Here is an 11383-nt window from a genome sequence, read left to right on the forward strand (position 1 = left end):
AGATAATGTGGCCAATATCTTGGACAAATTCATTCCTGCAGCCAATTTTACATCCTTGTGGAGAAAAAGCTGAACACAGCAGATGGTATAGCTTCAGATGGAGTCATTGAGTGGGCATGAGCTGTTGTGGTGGATACTGCATGGCCCATGCATGCCCTTTAATTCTTCATGTGTCCAAGTGTTTGGGTGTGAACCTAATTGATGGGATGGTAAGAAGCCTCATTTATTTCTTAATTCTCCCACTAAATTATACCATTGTTTGACATAGTCATCATATTCATATAATTCACCCTGCCAAAAGCTGTAAACAAGATGATAAACACTTAACAAGGAGGATTAAAATGTTGCCTATTTCTTTACACAAATAACTACTTTGTAGCTACTTTGCAGCTACTTGTCTCACCACCAGATTACTTTCAAGATGACTGACCCAGTATGGGTTGCTAGATATTTGCCTTCTAAACAATAAACATTTTTCATTGCATAACTTCAGTTTAATGTAAAACAAATCTAAAATAATCTGTGTTTCCTTGTGCATACTAAATGTAATCTTACTGACAAAGAAACTATCAGTAGCAGTTTTAGAGAAGCTTTGAGAATGGTTTGGAAAACTGGATGATTGGGATAATGCCAAAAAAACATTTTTGGCCCTTGATTTCATTGAACCAAGTGGCTCAAACAACTGAGACTTGTGGTGATTCTGCCATTGCTTACTCTGCAGTTGAATTGAGGAAGGCAAAACACCATGCACTGTACTCATATAAATGCTCAGGGCAGACCTCAGTAGATGGTGCCTGAGGTTAAAATTCACCATTACAGATCAGAACCGGAAGGGTAGTCCATAATATTTCGCCGTTGGGAATGGCAGCGTAGCTGGTGAACCATTTTTTTTAACCTGTTTAAATATATAATTGTAAAAGAGATTTGGGGTCTGATAGACCATTTTCAGATGAATTCAATGTCAGCGAGCTGTGTGGTGCATTGTAGCAAAGAGTGCCTGGGCCTACTCTGTCCTGGGCCTACTCCACTGTCAGAGTCAGGCCCAACGCAAATTGGAGGAACAGCACCTCATAGTTCACTTTGGCAGCTTACGACCCAGCTGTATGAATATTGACTTCCTAACATTAAAATCTAAAAAAGCTTAATAATACACGTTGACATGGTGTTAACTTCCAATGTATTTTTCTTCTAAGTGTTGACTCGTATGAAAATAAACTATAATAAATGTATTTATATTCAATTCTCTCTACTGCATAACACAGAGTGCTTCTGTTTTATGAATATCCAGTCAAGAAATAAAGCATAAAATGTTCAGTGTAATGTTCACACAAGAGGGCTGGTCCCCCAACGCAATATTCCACCTCTCCACCAATTCTAATATTGGTGGCCAGTGGGGGTGGGTGGGGGGGGGGGCACCAAATTCCACCAAAGGCCACCAAATTCAAGTGCAGTTTCTTACCACTTCAAGCAGGTGCAAGGTCACCAAATTCAAGTACAGTTTCATACCATTTCAAGCAGGTTGCAAGGCCACTAAAGATAGCGAGTCATGACCTCTCCCTCCTCCATCTTGCAGAGACTGAGCCACGCCCACATTTCTGGGTATTATAGTCCCTCCCCCTCCCACCGGAGGGGCGTGGCCTTCATGGCGTGATTGACAGGAGAGAGAATCTCAACATTTTTTAAACACTAATAACTCTTTTATTTTTAATCGATGGGAAAAATCCTCGGCACCTGATGAGCGGAGGGGGACTCTGAATAAGATGGCCAAAAATCACATCCGTACGTGATAGCGTTTTTCTAAAATCAATATAAAGCGCAAACAGGAAGTGGTCAAAATTAGACTTTTAATTATATAGAAGGCAAGGCAACTTTAATTAGGCATGGCAACTTTATTTAGCCAAGGCAACTTTAATTAGGCATGGCAACTTTAATTAGGCAACACAGCTTTAGCATTTCCAAACCAAAGGCAACACAGCTTTAGCATTTCCAAACAAAAGGCAACACGGCTTTAGCATTTCCAAACTATATTTTCAAACCACATTAAGGGCACTGACAGGTCAGTAAAACCACTCACATTTTAGTAGACTTGGCTAGAGTAAAAATAGTAAAAATTGTCCCAAGTGTTAGGATTGTGCTAGTGTATGGGGATCGCTGGTCGGCGCGGGCTCGGTTGGCCGAAGGGCCTATTTCCATGCTGTATCTCTAAACTAAACTACAGCTAATATTAATATCAAGGCTAATATTTTTTTTAAATGCAAAGGTGTTTGTTGGCCAGCAAGTGGCAGTGCAGCAACTCACTGGCAAACAGCGGTTTCTTCAGCGCAGCGAGCGAGATGCTGCACCACTGCTTAATGACCGCCGCCATCAACAAGATGCACTCGGTCACCCTGGAGATTTCTCCCGTCTTGTGCTGCTGAGATGCCCACTGACGCTTCTTCCTGTCAGCCGCAACTTTGTCTACACCACCGCTCCCCCCCTCCACTGCCGGTTCATCCCCCGGAATCGCCAACATCTTCCACCTTGTGGTTCTCCGCCATAGCGAGTCGCTCTCCACCGTCTCCCTCCTTCCCGCTCGACTGCCCAGTATCACGCCGTAAATGTGACATTAAAGTATTCCATTCCACTCTATTCCAATGGAAGAGCAGCGAGCCCGGGCGTCACCTTTACATCAATGAGGTGGATGGGAAGCCCTCGCCATTCTCCCATTGCTAAATTTGTGTTTCTCACTTTTATTAAGCGCTCAGGTAATGGCAAAATCCACCCCGCCTTCCTTAACCTGCTGCGCACCGATCTAACACTGCAAATAGCAACGGTGCATTGCTCAGAAATACAGCAGTGAGCTTAAAGAATTGTTTACATAAAAGTGAGTTTATGTAAATTATCTATTGCATAAATCAGGGAGTGCCTGTACCTGTGAGAGCAAGTTCTATGTGTAGAAAGAAACTGCAGACCTCACTTAGGCAGGACACGTTTGGATGCTGACAAAGTTACAAACTATGTTTTGCAATGACTGCCATCCACATTATAGAACCCTCCCCTCCCACCCCACAGACACCAGACACCCAGGTTCAACGCTGACTATGGGTGCTGACTGTATGGAGTTTGCACGTTCTGTGACATCATAGGTTTTTTCCGGGTGCTCCGGTTTCCTCCTACACTCCCGTGATGTACAGGTTTTGTAGGTTATTTGGCTTCTGTAAAATTGTAAATTGTCCCTCGTGTGTAGGATAGTGCTAGTGTACGGGAATTGCTGGTTGGCACGTGGACTTAGTGGGCTGTAGAGCCCGAGTCCGTGCTGTATCTCTAAAGTTTAAAGTTTAAAAAGAAAGCTTAAATTCCTAGAAGGGCAAGGATGGCAGACACATAGAAACATCATCAACCCTAAATACTTCAGGTGTAACACCAACCGGACCTAAAAATTAATTCCTGCTTCACTGTTGCCCAGATCAAAATCCTGGAATTCCCTACCAATAGCTGAGGGAGTGGAGGGAGGGAGTCCCACTTTTAAGAAGTATAATAATCAGCAGTTCAATCACCAAGTAATGGAAGGCTATGGACCGAGTGCAGATAAATGAAATCAGTATGGATAGATACTTGATGGTTGGCATGGACTTAATGGATTTCATAGACTTTAACAGAGGGCCTGTTTCTATAATGTATGACTTTCCGGCAGAACTATCAGCTTACAGATTGTGGCAGATCTGGAGACAGCCTCACCATCACCGCCTCAGGTTAATAAAGGTTGGCGTTCATCGCTGCACTTGTCAGGATACACTCATCCCATGAAAGAAGATTGAAAAAAAACTAACTGCACCATTTGCTTTACTGGAGTTGCGCTCAGTGCAAGTCTTCCTATAAAGGAATTGGACAGTGGCGTTCGTATTTGCAAAGATTAAACATGACATGGTATACAGTGTTGAAACATAAAGTTGTGATATTACAGTGTTACGTTATGCATATCTCAAATGTCATGTTTTTAAATTGGAAATACGAGTAATTAGATATATTTTAGGCTAACCTTTGAACATGTAACGAGTTTAATAAAAAATGTTGTTGACGTCCATAGTTTGAAAGTCAGTGTATAGAGACATGATTAGAAGATACAAATCCTGACACTAACAAACTACAGCATCTTCAACATGAAAAAAATGCTACATGCTTGTATGACATAAGGAAATGTTTGCAGGTATTGTATTGAAAATAAACATTACTTTGAACCAGGAACCAGCCTGTCTGTGATCTCTGATATTATCTGCAGCTGGGAATTGAATTAATTCCTTTGATTTTCTAAATAATAAACTTGTGTTTGAACCTTCAATACTGGCTTTGATATTTGTTTTTTTCAGCTAAAGTGTTTGCATTTATTTACATGTTTTACATACACATAAAGATTTCCTCTTCTGAATGTAAACATGCTACCCTTGATCTCACATTTGATTTCCTTTGTACCATTCACCGGACAGTGGCTTCTGTGGAGCTCAATATTTTTAAACGTTTCAGAGGAATAGAATTATTTGAGGCCAAAATATATTATAATTTTGAAAATCTTCCCTCGGATTCAATGTATTGTTCCCAAAATGGTTAAAAGAATTTTAGCAGACAGCTCTGAGACCCATTTCTAGATATATTCCAACTATTTTATATTCCAACTATTTTAATATTAATTCTTCACCTTCAGTCAACATTGATGAAGCTGATTTTATTGTCTGCGCTCAGCTGCCCAGTAAAGATGCTGCTGAACCATCTTCAAGGATCATTGCATTGCTTTTGATAACGTTATTCTTTGAATCTCACGATTGTAGCATACCCTAGAAGCATGATGATTAAGTAGCAGTTCAGCAGTTTAAGGACTTAAATTCAGCAAATCAAGCAGTAAGCAAATAATAATGAGCTGGTTGAACAGTAGAGATCAGATAAAGTGAGCTCTGTGAATGCATTTTCACAAGGCACAAACTTTCACTATATGCCGCTCAAAAGAAGATAGCGTTGATTCTTGTTGTTAGGATGCAGGATATTGCAACATGAGTGCTTGCTTCATATCCCTTCCATCATAAGATTTGCTGATTATTTACCATTTATTTCGAAAATGCAGCAATCTATACCCGCTTGCAGCAAGATCTGGACAATAATCAGGCCTGGGTTGATACCACCTAAGTTATAATTATGCCACACGTGTGAAGAGACAAGACCATGGTGCCGGGCGGCACACCATGGTGCCACATGACAGACCATGGTCAGCATCCTGCGACAGACCTAGATTGTGTTTATGAATAGACTTTTCTGAACTTAGTTTTAATTTTAGTTTTAGAGATACAGTGTGAAAACAGGCCCTTCGGCCCACCAAGTCCACATCGACCAGCGATGTCCACATATTAACTCTATTCTACACACACTAGTGATCATTTTACTCATACACAAAGCAAATTAACCTACATATCTGTACGTTTTTGGAGTGTGGGAGGAAACCAAAGATCTTGGGGAAAACTCACGGGGACAACATACAAACTCCGGACAGACAGCACCCATAGTCGGGATCGAACCCGGGTCTCTGGCGCTGCAAGCGCTGTAAGGCAGCAACTCTACAGCCACGGGATGTATGCAAAAACATTATTTCACTGTACTTCGGTACATGTAACAAAAAAGAACTATTGAACCATTATAACCACCTAAGCTGGAACAAAGAATTATAGAAATCGTACAATTGTTTGGCATGGAAAGAAACAATTGGCAGCCGGAAACTTAAATTAATCTGACTTCCCAACTCTTGGCTCAGATCCCTGAAATTTATAGCTCTTCAAAAGTACATCCAAATATTTTTTTAAATGCAGTGAGAAATTCTGCCTTTACTGTCAATTCAGACTCTTGCCAATTTTAAGTGAAATAATTTTTTTTGCACCTCGTTTCTTGTTAACCCAAACCCTTTGTTACAACCTTTTTATTTTGAAAAACGTGCCTGTTCTCTCCTGTTCCAGAACTTCTGAAAGATCTTATGTTTTATATATAATACAAATTCTGAACTAAATTTCTGAAATTTAAAAAAATGAATATATGAAGAAGGGTCCCAACCCATAATGCACCTGTCAATGTTCCCCAGATGCTGCTGGAACCTACAGAGTTACTCCAACGCTAATCAGCATTTGTTTTTTCCTGAAATATCCCCCTTTTTCAGGAAATATGGCATTCCCTTTACTGTAGTTGAGCCTTTGACTTGCATTTCCTCATTTCTCACACATCTGCTCCCATCCCACCCACCTCCCCCCACAAACACACACACACACCCCACAGACAGAATAGAGATAGTGTTCCCTAAGTCCTAATGTTTTAATTCACTAGTCTCTGCATCCAGTATATTATCCTTTGCCATTTCTGCTAGCGGCAACGGAATCCCACCACCAGTCATATCTTCTCCTCTGTCCCCTCTTTCTGTTTTCTCCAGGGATCCTCTCCCATGTCCGCTCATGCCTCACCACTCACTTCTGCCCATTCCCCGGCACTTGCCCACAAATCCTTAGGAGTTTAAACACCTATCCCTGCACCTCCTTCCTCAAAATCATCGAAAGATCTAAACAGCATTTCCAGGTGGGGCAGAAATCCGCGCACACCTTCACCAACCTGGTCTATTGCATTCAGTGCTTTCGATGTGGCTTCCTCTAAATCAACAAGATCCAACGTAGAATAGGTGACCATTTTGCATTCTGTTTCCTGTGATCATCTTAAGCTTCTAGCTGCTGATATTTCAACTCTAATTCCCCGTCCCACACTAACCTGCATATCTTAATTCTACTCAACTGCTTTGGTGAGGCCAAACATAAAAAAGAACAACACATTATATTGTACTTGGATAGCTTACATCTCAATGGTATGAACATTGGATTTTCCATTTTCATGTAACCCAAACCTCTCGTGTTCCTTTTCCCAGTCTTACCGGTCCACCTCGGTTCTCTATTCCTTTAGTTATTTTTTCCATCCCCCCCCCCCCCATCATTAACCATCCTCACTTGGTTCCCTCTGCCCATCATCCTTCTCTTACCAGGTATCCTGCCCCCCATATTTCCTCCAGCTTTCTCCCCTCACCCACGTCAATCAGTCTGAAGAAAGGTCCCGTCACCCATTCGTTCTCCAGAGATGCTCTCTGACCTACTGAGTTGCTCCAGTACTTTGTGTCTTTTATTTTGTAAATCTGCTTCTGCAGTTGCATTTGTGTTGCATGAGAAGAAGACTTGTGGTTATTAAACAATATTAGAGCACATAATTGTAGGAACTAATGAACAGTCAAATGGTTAATGGACTGAAAGCAGATGTTTCAACCAAAGGGGGTCAGTATTGAAGCCCCAGCAGTTCACAATCAATTTCAATGTTTAGAATGAGGACGCAAATGCATGTGGTAATGTAATTATACAATGCTAGCTGGCTTTGTGAGGTGAATTCAAAGAGGATTCACAAATTCAAAGAGGAAAGACGGACTAAGTTAACGGACAAGGCAATGGCAGATTGAATGTAACACAAAAAAATCTGAGGTCATCTACCTCGACTGAAAAATTGAAAATACTTTTTAAAATTATGATGTCAAGTCAAGTCAAGTTTATTTGTCACATACACATACGAGATGTGCAGTGAAATGAAAGTGGCAATGCTCGCGGACTTTTGTGCAAAAGACAAACAACCAAACAACCAAACAAACTATAAACACAATCATAACACACATATCCTTTTACATAATAAATAATGGAAGGAAAAACATTCAGTAGAGTTAGTCCCTGGTGAGATAGGCGTTTACAGTCCGAATGGCCTCTGGGAAGAAACTCCTTCTCAACCTCTCTGTTCTCACCGCATGACAACGGAGGCGTTTGCCTGACCGTAGCAGTTGGAACAGTCCGTTGCAGGGGTAGAAGGGGTCTCTCATGATATTGTTGGCTCTGGAGTTGCACCTCCTGATGTATAGTTCCTGCAGGGGGGCAAGTGAAGTTCCCATATTGCGTTCAGCTGAACGCACTACTCTCTGCAGAGCCTTCTTGTCCTTGGCAGAGCAATTCCCAAACCAGATGGTAATGTTCCCGGACAAGGTGTTTGATGTTGAAAGGTGCTTGCATTCAGAAGTCAATGGGTGTCCTTGCACATGGATGTTCAACAAGCAAATAGTGTGTTGGTCTTTATTGTAAATGGATCTGAGTTTCAAAGCAGAGACAGTTTTAGGGCCCCATGAGAGCATGTGTGGAAAATTGTGTATAGGGCTGGTCTTTGTGCATAGGAGATGGCTCAAGTGTAGTAATAGGAGATGGCTCAAGTGTAGTCATGATTTACAAGATTGATACCTGGATAGTAGATGTATAATGAAAGAGTATACAGAGTGGACGAATATTCTCTAGAGATTAAAAGGATGTGAATTGTAGCATAGACTCAAGGCAAAAGGGCTCCATTTGATAATAACAATTCTCTGATTTTAGAGTAGTTGGCGTCATGTGGTAATGGCAGAAAAATACATCAATTAAAATCACTTTCAGCAAATCCAAGCAGTTTCCCACTTCTACTGAGATGAGGAGGAGTTTTAGAAGGTCTGATTCTTTGGAAATCTCTGCGACAGAAAACTGTGGAAGCATAAATATTTATTTGTATTTATTTGTTTGTATGCATTTATTTATTTATTTATTTGCTTATTTATTTATATGACTGACGTTAATGTAGATAGGTTGGTTGGCAAGTTTGTAGATGGCAACAAGATTGTTGGAAATGCAGACTGTGTAAGTGTCCTTATAGGACATTGGTTATGAATTAATTAATTGATTATTTAATACTTTATTGGCCAAGTATTCACATACAACGAATTTGCCCTGGTGAGCCGCCCACAGGTGACAACATGACATACAGTGATAGTTAAGAATGATACATAAAACATTAAACATTAATAATAAAACATTATTGATTAAACATGTGAATTAAATAAAATACCAGAGCAAAAGGAGGCTACAAATTTTTGGTTCTTGAGTAGAGCTACTACTCGTGGAAAAATGCTGTTTTTATGTCTGGCTATGGCAGCTCTATGACAGTCCGGAGTCGCCTTCCAGAGGGAAGTGATTCAAAGAGTTTGTGACCAGGGTGAGAGGGGTCAGAGATGATCTTATCCACCCGCTTCCTGGCCCTTGCAGTGTACAGTTCATCAATGGAGGGAAGGTTGCAGCCAATAACCTACTCAGCTGATCGGACAATTCGCTGCAGCCTCCGGGTGTCGTGCTTGGTGGCTGAGCCAAACCAGACCATGGTGGAAAAGGTGAGGACAGATGCCCGTATAGAATTGGACCATCATTGCCTGTGGCAGATTGTGCTTCCTCAGCTGCCGCAGGAAGTACATCCTCTGTTGTGCCTTTTTGACTGTGGAGTCAATGGTAGCCCCCACTTAAGGTCATTGGAGATGATTGTTCCCAGGAACTTAAAAGACTCCACAGATGTGACTGTGGTGTTGTTGATGGTTAGGGGGGTGAGGGGAGGGGGAGCTCTCCTAAAATCTACAATCAATTCCACTGTCTTAAGAGTATTGAGCTCCAGGTTGTTGCGATGGCACCAGGACGCCAGCTGTGTCACTTCCTGTCTGTAGGCAGATTCCTCCCCAAGCTGGATCAATCCAATGAGAGTTGTGTCGTCCGCAAACTTGAGAAGCTTGACAGAGGATTCTGTGGAGGTACAATCGTTGGTGTAGAGGGAGCATTGAGCTCCAGGTTGTTGCGATGGCACCAGGATGCCAGCTGTGACACTTCCTGGGCACATTTGGAGTATTGTGATCAGTTCTGTTCACCCCTTTACACTAAGGACAGGGATGTTTTGGAAAGGGTGCAGAGGAGGTTTACCAGAATGATGCCTGGAATAGTAGGTATTAGCTACATGGTGAGGTCGGTCACACACGGATTGTTTTCTCCGGAACGCCGGAGTTTGAGGAGCGACCTGATAGAAGAATATCAAATTATGAAAGACATAAATAGGATAGACGGTCAGAACCCTTTCCCCAGGATGGAAATATCAAATACTGGAGGATATAGTTTTAAGGTGAGAGGGGCAAAGTTTAAAAATGAGCGGAGCACGTTTTTTTACACACAGATTTGTGGGTGCCTGGAAAGCGCTGCCAGGGATGGTGGAGGAGACAGATACAATACTGGTATTTGATAGAGGTTATTATCCAAAAAGAGTATTTTGTATAGGCACATGGATACACAGTGAATGGAGGGATATGGAGCATGTTCTGGCAGATACGAGTTGATCTTGACATCACGTTCCTGTGTTGTCTGGTTCTATGTTCTATAACTGCAAGGGACTCAAGTCGTGTGGGAAGATAGTGGGAATGCAGCATTGAGGTCAAGATTACATGTGTTGTAATCCTTTTGAACAGCAGCAAAGGCTCAAAGAGCTGAAGAGCCTTTTCCTGCTCCTATTTCTTATATTGAAACGTGAACTTTCTGAATATCAGAAAGTAGAACTTGTTAGATTAGATTACATAGTTTATTGTTGAAAAAAATTGCTTTTCTGGGCAGTTCATCACATTCCGTTAAAGCCAGTGCTCAAGATGGAATAACACACAGCTGGCTTGAGGAGGACATTTACAATCCTAGGTATATTATTGAAGATTAATGCAAAAATGATACAAAAGTGAGTGGTTTTGCAGATAGTGAAGATGGTTATGAAAGATTGCAGCAGGATCTTGATTGATTGGCCAGGTGGGCAGAGGATGGATTTTAATACAGATAAGTGTGAGGTGTTGCATTTGGGACGTCAAACAAGGGCAGAACATACACAGTGAATGGTAGGCCTCTGGGTAGTGTTGTAGAGCTGCGGGATCTAGGAATACAGGTGCATGGTTCCTTTAAGGTCGAGATCGATGATAGATAAGGTGGGCAAAAAGGCTTTTGGCCTTCATCAGTCAGAGTATTGAGTATAGAAGTTGGGAAGTCATGTTGCAGTTGTATCAGACTTTGGCGAGACCGCATTTAGAATATTGTGTTCAGTTCTGGGCACCATGTTATAGGAAAGATATTGTCAACCTTGAAAGGGTTCAGTAAAGATTTACTAGAATATAGCTAAATATGGCCAACACAAACGACACTCTTAGATTTGTCTCGTGGAACGTGAGGGGAGTGGGGGGTCCTACTAAGACTGATAAGATCTTGGCCCACTTGCAATACCTTAAGGGCGATATATTTTTTATTCAAGAGACACACCTTCGCAACAGAGAGGTAACACGGCTTAAGAGAGGCTGGATTAGCCACTTATTTCATTCAAAATTTAATTATAGGGCTAGGGGTACTGCTATCCTGATTCGTAAAAACGTTATGTTCGAACCACAGAAAACGGTGGAAGACCCTGCTGGCCGCTTTGTCATGGTCTCTGGCAAACTGCAAGA

The sequence above is a fragment of the Amblyraja radiata genome, chromosome 23 (genome assembly GCF_010909765.2).
Source record: "Amblyraja radiata isolate CabotCenter1 chromosome 23, sAmbRad1.1.pri, whole genome shotgun sequence".
Lineage (NCBI taxonomy): Eukaryota > Metazoa > Chordata > Chondrichthyes > Rajiformes > Rajidae > Amblyraja > Amblyraja radiata.